Source organism: Castor canadensis, chromosome 13 (assembly GCF_047511655.1).
Source record: "Castor canadensis chromosome 13, mCasCan1.hap1v2, whole genome shotgun sequence".
Lineage (NCBI taxonomy): Eukaryota > Metazoa > Chordata > Mammalia > Rodentia > Castoridae > Castor > Castor canadensis.
In genome coordinates this window covers 65,516,336-65,530,977 of record NC_133398.1, presented here as the reverse complement: position 1 = coordinate 65,530,977, position 14,642 = coordinate 65,516,336, and positions in this window count along the sequence as shown.

Below are 14,642 nucleotides of genomic sequence, written 5' to 3'. Positions count from 1 at the left end.
CTGTAAGAGATGACATTTGAGGTGACCTGAATGATGTGAGGAACAGAGCCACCTGGGGAGAGAATGTGGGAAATGAGCTGCGATAGTCTAAAACAACACTGAGTAAGTCTGTAGCCAAAACAGACTGAGCTGGGGGGGGGGAGCAGTGGGAGAGGGAGGTCAGAGTAGCAGGCAGAAACCAGCACTAGGAGGGCTTCCTGGTCACAGGACTGTGGGTGGTTTTGAGCAGTGACGGACCATGCTCTAAATGTTTCATAAGAATGTTCAGCCTCAATTCCAGACACAGCAGCACTATGACTGCACCTAGACCCTGTAGGCTAATAGACTTTGATAATGTCTGGCCTTGGGAGTATTTGAGGCCATCGTGATCTGTAGTTTTATTTGGAACGAATACCACAGGGAGTTGAAATACATACGCTAGTTCCCACATACCAAGTTGCTGGTGAGAATGAACTGGATGCGAAGCTTCAGCTGCCTCACGTGATGAGCTATTGATCACGGCAGTTGAGCCAAGTCATCTGGCAGCAGTTATGGGTTTTTTGTATGTCCCTATAGGACAAAGTGAGAGCTACACTGACTGATAAGCCTAGAGATGCCCCATGACATTTTGGTCTTGCCATCTCTCAGTATTTCCTGGTAACTTGGTCAAAGTGAGTGGAAGGGCATTTCAGCTGGCAAGAGTCAGATGAATTGCCAGTTTCTTATCTTCCACTCTGTCCGTGTCACAGTTGATGTGCCTTAGAAGAAAACATACCTGCCTTCTTACTTGGAAGGGGAACTACTAGGGCATCCAGTGAGGTTCCGTGGGCCAGAGGTTTGCAGAAAGATGTCTTTTACTTAATGTTATACTGATATTAAAAATCAAGTGAGGGATCAAGCCAAGAGGCAACAAGAGAGTTCAAACCAGTTGCAAAAATGGAAGATGTCAAAAACTGAAGAGGCAAAGGGAGTGAAAAGATTAAAAAACCAAGAGCCAGGATTTCAAGTGCAAGTGAGATGGATGAACATGAAGACATGTGTCATTACCTGTAGTTGGTCTGATGTGCTGAGGGAGGCCTACAGGGTAGACTAGCTTTGGATAAAAAAACAGGGATGGAGTTCATGTCCAGGTTAGAAGTTTGTTTCCTTGGTTAGTTTAGATCCCTTAGGCTGAAACTGAGGCCTCAAGGTGCTGCTGGACCATTGTACTTCACAACTACTAAATTTTGAAATGTAATGTTCAGGAATGGGTAAAAATGGCCCACTGCAGGGAACACCTCCAGCAAGTCAGGTTGCCTAGCAGCTGGCAGGAAAGGGCATTCTAAAATGACTACAGGCCAGATCTGCAATCAACTGTTTCTTCAGAGCTTGGCTACCCACATGAGCTGAGATGTTCTTGGGGCCTGAGAAGGGGTAAGGACAACCACTGTTACCTCCCCCAAAAACTCCAAGTTGGACCTTCCCCTGTCTAGTGCCCTGTATCAAAGGGGGCACAGAGAAGTTAGGATGCAATTCTAGATATATCAGTAACTGAATTCATCATGTCTGGTTACAATCTTCCATGGCCAATTAGAAAAGAGAGTCTTTAATTTTGGCAGACCCTATATCCAGTCTTTTAAAAAGCCTTTTGGAAACAAATGGAATTGAGAAAATTGGTTCTTTGGGAAGGAAAATCAAATTGGGACCTCACGCCATATTGCATGCCAAAAAAAATCAAGTACAATTTAGACTCAAACATAAACAACTTTTTAAGTGATACAAGAATAAGGTGAACATAATTATAATAATAAAGATTCAAAATGGACAAGGACTTTCAATCATAAAAGAAATAGAAAACATCATAGCAAGCAACATTATGTTTTGACTATATGAAACTGAAAAGTTCTATACATCAAAAATGATCATCAAAAAAAAAGAAGAGAGAAAAAAAAGAGAAAGTAAACAACACAGGACATGATTTTCAATCCATGTGAAAAACAAGAACCTCATATATTTTATTCTCTCTCTCTCTTCCCCTTCTTCCCTTCCTCCATATGTGTGTACATATAAATCAGTAAGAAAAATACCAATTCTTTAATACAAAAATATGCAAAGTGTTCATACTTAGTGTCAAAATGCAGCCCATTTCTTTTACTTACATTGAAAATTTTATTTTTTGAGTGGTAATATGCCCGGCTGCCAAAACTTTAATTAATAGACACTTATATGATGCTGGTAGGCTACATATTAGAGTGACCTTTCTGGGAAGGATGTACCAGAAGCTTTAAAAGAATTCACAACTTTTGCTGGGGGTGTGGTTCAAGTGCTAGAGCACCTGCTTGGCAACCACAAGTCCGTAAATTCAACCCAGTACTGGAAGGAAGGAAAGAAGGAAGGCACAATACGGGGGTGAAATGAGGGCAAAGATCATTTATTTCCATTTTTAATTCTAGTATGAAAATGTAACAAAGTACTTTCTAAAGAGTGTAAGTGTAGTACGTTCTTAACACAAATAGTTGCTTCCTCTTTTCTTCCCAAATTTACAATTTTTGGTGTAGTGATTTTGTTACTGGGCAAGGATATGGGGCAAGGAATTATTACCTATCATCAATAGGAGAGGGGGAACCTCAATTCACCTTCCCAGTCATCCCACCCTAGATCCAAGGCTTTTGAATTCAACATCAAAATAATTTCTAAGAGATTCATTGATGAGACTCACAAGGTAAAGAGTCAGAAAAGATTTCTAAATAAAGCTGAGCAAACCAGGGAGAAGTAAAAGGGAAAAAAGAAAGCCCCCCTGACATGCAGAGGGCTACGAGGACCCAATGGGCAGTCCTCTTCCCAGGAGTATTTCCATCCTCTAAACTGGGGAGGGGTGTTCAACCTGAACGTTTACCTAGATATGTGGTCACCTGGTGACCTTCAGTCATTTTGATAAGTTCCTCTTTTGATATGACCACCAAAACATGGAGATGATTGGTCTAGGGAGGTTGTACAATTAAAAGGCCTTGTGATATGGACATCTGTTTCTTGTAACCTTGAACATTCCTTTCTGATCAAAGAATTACTGAACCAGGACTCATCTAAGGAAATTATAGCTCATTTAAGATATAAAAGAAAGGGATGTAATGGAAGGAATGTATGCAAGTACTTTTTGTTGTTGTTTTGAGGGGGTTTTTTGTGGGGTTGGGTTATTTTGGCAGTACTGGAGTTTAAACTCAGAGCCACTTGCTTGCTAGGCAAGTGCTCTACCATTGAGCCATGACTTCAGTCCTTGTTTCTTTAGTTTGTTTTTTGATAGGGTCTTCAGCTTTTTGCCAGGGCAGGCCTTAGACCAAGATCCTCCTTCCTCTGCCTACCATGTAGCTGGGATTCCAGGCATGCATAACCATGCCAGTCTGATTTGTTAAGATAGAGTATAACTAACTTTTTGCCTGGGCTGGTCTTGAACTTTAACTCACCTATCTTTGCCTCCTGAATACCTGGGATTATAGGCATATGCCACCATGTTTGGTCCTTTCTTAAAAGGGTTAATTTAACTTATGCTGATCTAATTTTTTTCTCTATTTCCTTGTCACCTAACCCTATCTATACTTCCTCAATTTCATAGGTAGGAATCTATCAAATATGTGATTTAAAAAAATGATCCCCAGCACCACAAAAAGGAAGAGAGTGGAGAGAGAGAGAGAGAGAGAGAGAGAGAGAGAGAGAGAGAGAGAGAGGATGAAAATGCTCGCCTATAAAAACCAAATAAATATGTGGAAAAAAGTTCTTTAGCATAGTTAGGACACAATAAACTTCAAATAAATTATAGGATATTCAGAATTGGAAATATCATGTAGTATTAAAATAAAAGTAGCAAAGTCTGATTAATACTGTGGGAGAAATGGTCACATTATAAATATTAAGACAAAGGAAAATAAAGATTTAAAGTCAAATGATGAGTACACTACAACAGATGAGACTCCTGGCAAATAAGTGAAGCAAATACATGGAAGCATAAAGTCTGGGTGATTTTTTATCCTCTTGATTCATTTCTCTACTTTCTGTTTTTTCTAACATGAATTCAGTGTTCAGGCACTTGTCTGTGGAGCACTGTCATTTTAATGACAGGTTTATAAATTAATTTCAACAATGGCATCATCCAAGTAGAGCATATGTCAAAAAGCTGATCCCAGGTTCATATTTTTCAAGCATTTTTTTGTCTTCTTGTCTTCCTTCTTACCTTCTTCTCTTCTCTTCTCTTTTCTTTCTTTTGTAGTCCTAGGAATCAAATCCAGGGCCTCACACATATTAAGCAAGTTTTCTGCCACTGAGCTATATCCCCAGTCCCAAGTATATTTCAGGACTAAAAAGTTCAGGTTAAATATTCAGTAATTGCTGAACCAATGAAAAACAATTTGAAGGAATTTTCACTTGTCATTCTTTAAATTCAGCCTGTGACACAGGAGAAGATCTGGTGCACATACTTTTAAATGGCTTTGGGTTCTGAATTTCCTCTTTCTTCCTTGGTAGCACATTCCTTGGATTATAGGAGGAGCACACAGCAAGCAACCTGAAAGTCTGTGGGGATTTGAAAGTCACACACCCAAGGCTATTTGCATTTCTCTGCTAGGTTGTGGGAGCAGGTGACTTAGGACAAAGGGTGTGACTCAGCAGTTTGGAGGCTGGGGAAGCTGACTCATATGAACTTCCTCCATGTTGAAACTGGACTGTTTCAGTCTACTGAAATATTCACAAGGGTGTTCTTGCCAAGACTCAGTGCATCTAGGAGCACATGCGCACAGACTCGGCTCTTCCCCACCCCCACTCTAAGTAGCTATTACTTCATGCAGCCCTATGACCTCCACTGGCCAGCTGTCCATGGCCTGGGAGCCATGACCTTCCTTAGGTCCTTGCTGGCTCAAAATAGCCTCTGCTGCTGCTGTTTTTCCAAGCTGCTCAAAGGAGAAAAGAGACAACAATGGACTTGTATAAAACTGACAAATCTCTCTGAGAGTGAGGTCTGAGGACCAGTAACACCACAGACATGTGGGGACCTGCTAAAAATCCCTCTCTTGTGTTCTACCTACCTACTGCAACAGCCTGTCTGCAGGGAGTGTCTTGTAACCTGTGATTCATACATAGATTAAAATGGTCAACCAGGGTGTCATCCAGGGTCTTCCACAGCTGGTTCACATGTCCAAAAGGTAATATGGGCCCTCCTGGCCTCCTTCAGTTCTATGAGTGGCTGTGGAGAACCTTGCCACACATGGGGCCCAACCAGGGGCACTCAAACCACTTTGGGATATTTTGCTCTACCACTGACCTTCTGTGTAGCTTAGGGTGAATTACCTATACTTGTTGTGCCCGTTTCCTAATCTGAGAATTAGTACTAATAGGACTGTTGTAAGACCCTAGCTAGACCAGGAGACCCAGTGAAATCTCAAGATGTCTATTGCTAGGGCTGGCGGAATGGCTCAAGTGGTAGAATGCCTGCCTAGTTCAAACCCACATACTGCCAAAAATAAAAATAAAAATAAAGATGTTATTGCTACTATCTATTGCTACCGTCCTTTGTCTGCATGGTATTAGAAAACTAGGGAGATAGTGTCTTCTAGATCTTCCAGACTTCTGCAGTCGGCTAGGTAGTGAAAAGAAACAGAAAATGCTTGGCTAAATTCTTTTATAACAACCTAATTTAAGGTTGTTGAAGGGAAGCATGACCTTACAGCTTTAGTGAATGGTTGATAATTCAATTGTTTAGTGTTTCTTACTACTCTCTTTTCCCCATTCCTGGAAATGCATTCATAGCCCTATAAGTTCATACTTTTTTATTATTCCTTCTTGGTGAAAGGTCTTGTAAAGAAAAAAAAAAAACTCTTTTCCTTTCTCAACTCATCTCATTCCATTCTGTACATTAGAATCAATAAACAAAAAGCCAGAAGTACCAAAATAGGTACTGTGTTTTTTTTTTAAATAATAGAAACATATTCATAATATGATTCAGCCATTAAACAGAATGAAGTATGCACCTTGGCTCACACCTGTATTTCTAACTACTCAGGAAGCTGAAATCTGGAGGATCGCAGTTCAAAATCAGCTCTGTGCAAAAAATGTTAGCAAGAACCCCACCTCCCTATCTCAATCAATAAGTAGGGCATGGTTGTGTGTGCCTGTGATCCCAGCTACTTAGGAGGCATAGGTAGGAAGACTGTGGTCTGAAGCCAGTCCCAGGAGGCATGTCTCAAGTGGTAGGGTACCTGCTTAGCAAGTTCAAGGTCCTAAATTCAATCCCCAGTACCACCACCAAAAAAAAGAATGAAGTATGATACCTGCTATAATGGGAATGAAGCTTGAAAATATTATGCTAAGTGAAAGAAGCCAAAGTCATAAGTTATCTGATTCTGTTCATATGAAATACCTAGAATAAGTAAATCCATAAGCAGAACACATGTTGGTAGTCACAGGGTCCAAGAGGACAGAATGGCATCAACTTCTTAACAGGTATGGGGATCCTTTTTGGGGTGATGAAAATATTTTGGAACTAAATAGAATAGTGTTTTGTACAGCACTGAAATGTTATCAAATTGCTTGCTTTTTAAATGGTTAATTTCACATTCTATGAATTTTAACTCAAAGTCCCTTATTCACTATATATGATTCATAGCTAACTGTAGTAAATGACTAGAATTTTAGAAGAATTCTTAGTTCCAGAGACAGATGCCTGCCTAAGTTTAGTTTCAGTAAGGCAATTTGCTAATTTGCTTTTATTATGAACTATAATACTAATAATGCCATGGATTTCAGTAGTCTCTTACTGTCAAGCAATTTAAAGTACAAAATTATGATTTCTGCCCTCAGTTCTTCAAAGAAAATAAACAGATCTGTGGCAGAAATGCTGATTCTTTAGAAAAAGCAGCAGAAGTGACTTATTTTATAGCCATTGGGAAGTGTGTGTGTGTGTGTGTGTGTGTGGTATTGGGGTCTGAACTTAGGGCTTGCAAAGCAGGCACTCTACCACTTGTGCCACACCTCCAGTCCATTTTGCTTTGGTTATTTTGGAGATAGGGGTTCTCAGAGACTATTTACCAGGGCTGGCCTTGAACTGGCAATCTTCCTACCTCAGCCTCCCCAGTGCTTGGATTGCAGGTGTGGTCCACGTGGCATAGCCTAAAGTTTTTAAGACCACTTTCGTCCCAGACTCCTCCATGGTTCTAATACCTTAGCTAGAGGTCAGGCTTACCTGAGGAACTCCTGCAAGGCTGGGATCTCAAATTAAGAGATTCAGAAACAAAAGCCCAAGGGAAAAATAGACATTTTTCTATTTTTTTTTTTTATCATTTCAAAGAAGTATTATGTCAGCAAAATAGTTGTGATTTACTTAGGAAGCAAAGTAGAGCACTTGCAAATCATTTCCTAATAAGGGCTAGTGAGGTAAGTGAATAAAACAGATGAGTTTAAGATATAAGGGGTGAGATGGGATGAGCTGCAACCCTGCGCCCCACCTAAATCAATAACCAGCCGATTACTGCTCTGTGGATTTTGGGTCTAACAGTGGCCAGATTTATTTTTTCAATTCAGATATGTATGTGAAAACTTTTGCTCTGTTAATGTTGGATACTAAGAGAAAACCATTGAATGTGCCAAACAAAACAGGTCTGCAAACTGGATCCTACCCACAGGCTGCCAGTTTGAAACAACAGAGGCCTCACCTTTAAGCCCTGAAGGACATACTTACTGAAGATAAAATATTTCCCTGTATGAAAACCAGGTTATAAGCAGGATTCTTATGTCTACATTTGGGGGAAAGTTGAGTGCTAGAATTTATCAGATGCAGTTGGCTCTTTCTCCTCTTCCTAGGTGGGAGATCAGTTTTGTCAGTGCCTCCTTCCCTTCCTCCATCTCTAGGTGGCTCAGTTTATTTTGCATGAACAACAAGTGAATAGCAGAGTCCTTTTCTGACATTCATTCAGATTCAGAGCTGGAGATTTCTAGCAACAAAAAATGTTCTAAAATGCATTCTTCCTCTCACCCCATTCAATAAGGCCAGGGAATGCCTGGGTCTGTAAAACTGAAATGCAGAGTCTAGCCCCATCACAACCCACTGGCCTTTGGACCAGGCCTGGGATAAGCAGCTGTATTTATTCTTCTCATGTCTCCTGTGGGGGAGGAAGGAAAGAAGAGGAGAGAGTGCAGAGGCCTAGAATAAAGCCTGCAGCTATGGGAAACAAGGGCCCTTCCTTACCTCCAGCCAAGCGTGGTAGCAATAGACTTTTAATTTAAGGAGAAATCTGTAAACTATGATGGCATACCTGGGAGGTGAAACTCTATCAAAGCTTCAAATCACATTAAGGGAGAACATTTCTTCTTAAAACTAGATACCCTGTCTTAGAAAACACTGACGTCTAAAATCACCTAAGGTTTTCTTCCTGCAGTCATCCAGTTCTTTCCACCCAGGCTTAGATGTAAGTGGCTAAGTAGGCACAGGTGTCCCAGCAGGAAAGATTAAATTCAATTGTCCTGAGAGCTAAAAAGTCACCTGCTACTGTCCACTGTGTGAGACCTGCCAAGGAGCTACTGGACCAGTTTAGAAGGACTTGCCTAGAAGAAACCTTGGTATAAGACTTACACCCCACCCTCCTTTTTCTCTACATATGGGTAGAGAATTTTCTCAGCCTTGCAGGAAAACATAAACATATTTCCAGTCACCACTCATGTTTTCTGGTTGTGTCGATACAGTTTCTTTCAGAGACACCATTCACTACAATCAACAAATACCACATCCTTCCCAGCTAGTAGACCATAAATAAGGGCTAGTTTGAGCAAGTTAGCCTTCTGGTTTTCTCCAGAGTGCAAGATGTGTCTGTCCCCACTCCCACTGGTGACTGAGGTGCCAAGAGGAACAGGAGGATGACTCTCCCTCTGGTGTTCCCTTCCCTTCCCTTGGAACAATGTGGGGCCTTTGAAATTTTAACTTGCACTTGCTGTGCCTGAAACCTGTATCATGGTGTTTCCTCTGCTTCTGTTTTCCTTAGGCAACTTTCAGGGCTCTTTTTTGTTGTGGTTTTTAAATTGTTTTAATCATTGTTTATTTTCATACTTTTAATGCCCTTTACCTGTAACCCTGAAAGGATTTGTACTTTTAAAAAGTAGTTTCTTCCATGAACAAATGGGACTGCATCAAACTAAAGAGCTTCTGCCCAGCAAAGGAAACAGTCACCCCACTCAAGAGACAGTCCATAGGATGGGAGAAAGTCTTTGCCAACTACTCATCCAATAAGGGACTAATATCCGGAATCTACAGGAAACTCAAAAAACTCAGTCTCCCAAGAATCAACACCCCAATGAAGAAACGGGCACATGAATTCAACAGGGAATTCTCAAAGGAAGAGGTACAAATGACCAGTAAATACATGAAGAAGTGTTCGACTTCCCTGGTTATAAAAAATGCAAATCAAACCAACACTTAGATTTCCTCTCACCCAGTTAGAAAGGCCACAATCAAGAGTATAGCAACAACATATGCTGGCAAGGATGTGGCAAAACAGGAGCCCTCAGACCTTGCTGTTAGGAATGTAAATTGGTATAACCTCTATGGAAAGCAGTATGGAGAGTCCTCAAAAAACTAGAGATAGAACTGCCATATGATCCAGTGATACCACTCCTAGGCATCTATCCAAAAGAATGTAAGACAGGATACAGTAGAGACAACTGCATACTGGTGTTCATCACAGCACTCTTCACAATAGCCAAGCTCTGGAAACAACCCAGGTGCCCTACAACTAATGAATGGATCAAGGAATTATGGAATGTATATACACAAAAGAGTGTTACTCAGCTAAAAGGAATAATGACATGTGGTTTGAAGGTAAATGGATGCAACTGGAGAACATCATGTTAAGTGAAGTTAGCCAGGATCAGAGACATAAAAGTCTCATGTTTTCTCTCATACACGGAGATTGTTCCAAAAGACAAACATATACACAAAAACAAGCTTGATCATATGCAAACTCAAAAGCAGAACATGTTTGTAACAGTGGAACTACTCTATGGAACTTGGGGAAAGAAGGAAAGGAAAAGAGAATGATAGAGCATCAGTAATATCACATAACATAAGATGTGAAGGTAGTGGATATAAGGATGTGTATTGAAAGATGGGGATAGGAGGTAAAGAGGTAAGGGAAAGTAATGGAAGGAACTGAATGGAACAAAGTAAGGCACATTCACAGTGGGCATACATTGAGACACCCCCTTGAATATCAACTTAAATATTAATAATGAAAACCAGGACTATAAAATAGATATAGTGTATATGAGGGGGTATAGTGGGAGTGGGGAGGGTGAAGGAAGGAGATTGCAGTGATGGTATATGGTTGATGGACTTTACATACCTATATGAAACAGAATTAAGAAACCTCTTGCAATTGCTTTAAGTAGGGTGAGGAGGGGGCTAACAGGGAGAGACAATGGGGTCAATGTAACTAAGGGATCTGAATCTGATCAGAATTGTCATTATGAATACCCCCCCTATAATGGATATATCCTAAGAAAAAATTTATTAAAAAAAAAGAAGTTCCTTAAAGTTTGAGGCATGAGAAGGAAGATAGAGAAAAAGCAAGAAAGTGAGAAAATGACTTATTCAAGTTATTTATCTTCTCTTCTTTCTTGCACAAAACTAACCCCGATTAATGGATCAATTATCTAGGCTCTCTTTCAGACCATGGGCTCATCACACAATCCTCCTCATCTTTCTTTTCTCTCATTGCTGACGGTGTCTTTTGTTATTTCTGCTTCATATTTCTTAATGAAGGGAAGAAGAGCTCAGATTGATTCACTTTCCTTTTTTTTTTGGCATTAATGGGGTTTGAACTCAGGGCCAGGCAGGTGCTCTACCAGTTGAGCCACTTCACTACCCCACATTGATTCTCCTTGATTACTCCTATGAGAGATTTATAGGGTCTCCTCTTAGGGGGAACAACTGGGTCAATTCTGGCATCTCAGGAGAGCGGGCCTTGCTGAAGGCTTTAGGACACTTTTGTGTGGAAACTTCTTCAGTGGACTCCCTGCTAGAGTAGGGAGGGAGGCCTCCTGGGGCAAGGAGGGTGACTGAGTAGGCCTGAGCTGTTTTGAAGCCAGAGAACCATTGACAGGTAGGGGGAAGTCCAGAAGGAGAAGGGAAATGAGTAGAACTCTGTTGCTCAGGCCATTACAGTGTTTGTACAGAAATGAGGAATGAAAAGCAGCTACTTCAGAGTATCAGGCAGGCCTGGATAGGCGAGTGTGGACAAGCAGCACAGAACTTCAGGTGATCTGAGGCTTTAGGTAAGGTAGGGAAGATTCGGTAGTTTTCATTCTTTCTTCTTCTTCTTTTTCTTCTTTTTTTTTTGTGACAAGGTCTTACCGTGTAGCCCAGGCTAGCCTGGAACTTGTGATCCTACTGCTTTTGCCTCCCGAGTTCTGGGATTCCAGCCACTGTACCCACTCAAGATTCTGTGTTTCTAACAGACTCTCTGACAACACTTACGCGGCTACTTTGTCACTCTAACCAGCTACACTTCGTGAAGCAACATGGTAGAGTACTTGGGGAGCTAGGGCTGGGGGGCAGGAAAGGGCAGATAATAGCAGTCTGCATCTGTGTCACCATTCTGTCTTACAGGAAGGCAGCCAATAGCAGAGCAGAAGCCCCAGTGGCAGACTAGATCTGGGCTCAAATCCGGGCTCTGCCACTAATTTTCTGTGTGACTTTAAGGAAGTAATTTCATCTCTCTGAGCCTCAGTTTCCTTGTCTGTAAAAACAGATAATAAAACCTATCTTGGACATTTCATAGGGCTTCCAAGGATTAAATGAAAGATACATGGGATGTTCTTTAAAGCTGCCAATTTGCAAATGTAGCCTATGGTTATGTCAGAAAGCTTCTTCTGGGTAACATCACAGAATTAACCTGCATATGAGTAATTGCCACATGTAACTACATTTCTCAGGGAACTGGGTGAACACATATACCCACGGGTGTAGAGAGGAGGAACTTGTATTTATTTCATTATCCTTCAAAGCTTTTGTGACTGGCCCATGTCCCAGGGGCTTTGCCATTCCTCTGGTTCCACATCAATCACTTCGCTTGTTTTATGGGTGGTTATTCATCTCTGAAAAGATGAAGGACTTGTTTGTGTTGATGGAAACTCTTGTCTTCTATTTTGGGCTATCTCACATTTCACTTATACTCTTGGACAGAACAAATGATTCTCCTGTTTGACATAAAACTGGAGGGCCCTTTATGTAGGAAACTCCAAATGGCCGAGCTGCACAGATGCACTGCAGATACATTTTCCTGAATAGAGGGCCCATTTTCTGTTGCCCACAGTGAATGTGATGTTCTTCTCCCACCAGACTCCATATATTTCCTCCTGCATCTTCTTGACACAATGCACACGCATCCCTTAGAAGCCCAGGGTATAGAGGGATGAAGGGAAGGGACTCTGGGAGATGGAATGTCCTGTTTGACTCATTGTTGCATCTGAAAAACAGGGATTTGTTTTGCTTATTCATTTATTTTTATTTTATATTTTTGTAGTGCTGGGGGTCAAACTCAGGGCCTCATGAACATAGGGAAATGCTCTACCATTGAGCTACCTCCCCAGTCCATTTTCTTTTTTTCAGTACTAGGGTTTGAACTCAGGTCCTACTGCTTGCTGGATGAGTGCTCTATGACTTGAGCTATGTCCCCAGGTCCCCCACCTGTTTTTCCAAATCTTATAACTAAAAGATCTCTGTTGAACAGTGATCCCCTTTAATTCCAAACAATTACTCAATATCTTTTGAAGATTAGGGTTTTGCAACATTACTTAACATTTTTTGAAAATCAGGATTTTGCAATGTATAGCACCCTTGATTACACAGCAATGCTAAGATGTGGGTGATGTAGACAGGTCCATGCTGGTTTTTATTTTTAACTGCAACTCTAATTTCTCTCCTCTCACTCTTTTCTGTTCTTCTTTTAGGAATATCAAGTATTGCATGTGTGCCATGTACCGGGCAGGCAGTACCAATAAGCACTACCTTATTTAATCCTTAAACAAAACTGAACAGAATGAAACATACCTCAGAAAATGCATTTGTTATTTTAGTTTTATCAGTGAAGAAACTGAAGCCCAGAGAAAGGATATTGTTTAACAAAGGCCACACAGACAATACATAGCTGAGGTGGGACTTAAAGATAAACCTATGTGTTGGGCACAATAATAGTCCCCTAAAGATGTTCAAATCCTGATCCTTGGCACCTATGACTGTGGTACCTTACTTGGCAAAAGGGAATTTCAGGTGTGATTAACTTAAAGACCTTGAGATGAGAGATTATCCTGGAATCTCTGATTGAGCCTAATGTAAACACAGGAGTACTTCTGAGGAAAAACAGGAGGCAGGAAAGGGAGAGGCAATTAATGTTGAGGTGGGGTGATATGGGGCCACAGGTACTGTAGACAGTCTCAAGGAGCTAGAAAAAGCAAGGAAAAGGATTCTGGGGCTGGCAGAATGGCTCAGGTGATAGAATGCTGGCCTCACAAGCAAGAGGCCCTGAGTCCAAACCCCAGCACCACCAAAAAAAAAAAAAAAAAAAAAAAAAATAGAAAAATGAAATAAAAAGGTTGTTCTTCAAAAAGATTTAAATTGAAAAGGATTCTTCTCTAGAACCTTCAGAGGACCATTTTAGTCTTCTGGCCTCCAGAAGTGCAACATAACATTTGTGTGGTTTTAAGTCACTGAGATCATGGCCATTTCTTAGTGCTGCCATGGGAAACTAACATACATCTTGCTACAAGGAGCAGCAGAAAGAAAAACATGTCCACAGGCTTGTTGATGATTCGTTTCTATGTTGCTGTAGAAAGTTCTGATTTTTCCTATGGATTTAGGAACTCCAATTGTTAATTATTTATTTATTTACTAATTTGTTTTGTTTTTATGTTCAGAGCCTAACTTTTGGAAGTACTGGGTGTGAACTCAGGGCCTTGTGCTTGTTAGGAAGGTACTCTACCACTTAGTCCATGCCTCAGCCCCCAAGCCTGAATCCTCCCCCCTCTGCCACCTCTTCTGTTTTTTATTTTACTTTTTAAAAAATCAGCATATATTGATAATATGAGGAGGTTTCATTATGGTAATTCCCTTTATGCATATGGTGTATTTTGAACAAGTTTGCCCCTCCATTATATTCCCTTAGCCTTTCTCCCTCTTCCACACTTTTCAAACAGTGCTTAGAGGGTTTCATTGTGCTATCTTCATTTAACACTTACTTCAATCCAGAGCCTGAACTCTTAATCACTGAGCTGAATGATCTCTCTCTTCCTCCACCTCCCCAAATTGCCTCTTAGTGTTTGAAGATTGTCATGTGTAACAGATACTTACAACTGCTTTTGCTAAAAAGCACTGACTCCTCACTTGGACCCACAAGATAGCTAAAAGCAAGAGAAAAGCCTGGCATCCCTGCCTTTACTTTGCATCTGTGTCCTTTGTCTTAAAACTTTGGGTCTGACTCCTGCTACACTCTGTATGTAGGCATGTTAATCACTCAAGGAGTGTTTGTGTAAAAACTCATGATACCTAAACTGTCACATCCCCCTGCAACACGGCCAAAGGCACAAAGAGTAACTGAGGCAACTTTCTGTCAGCTTTTACAATGCCTTGTTCCATACCCCTGAAAAAGCCCTTAAAA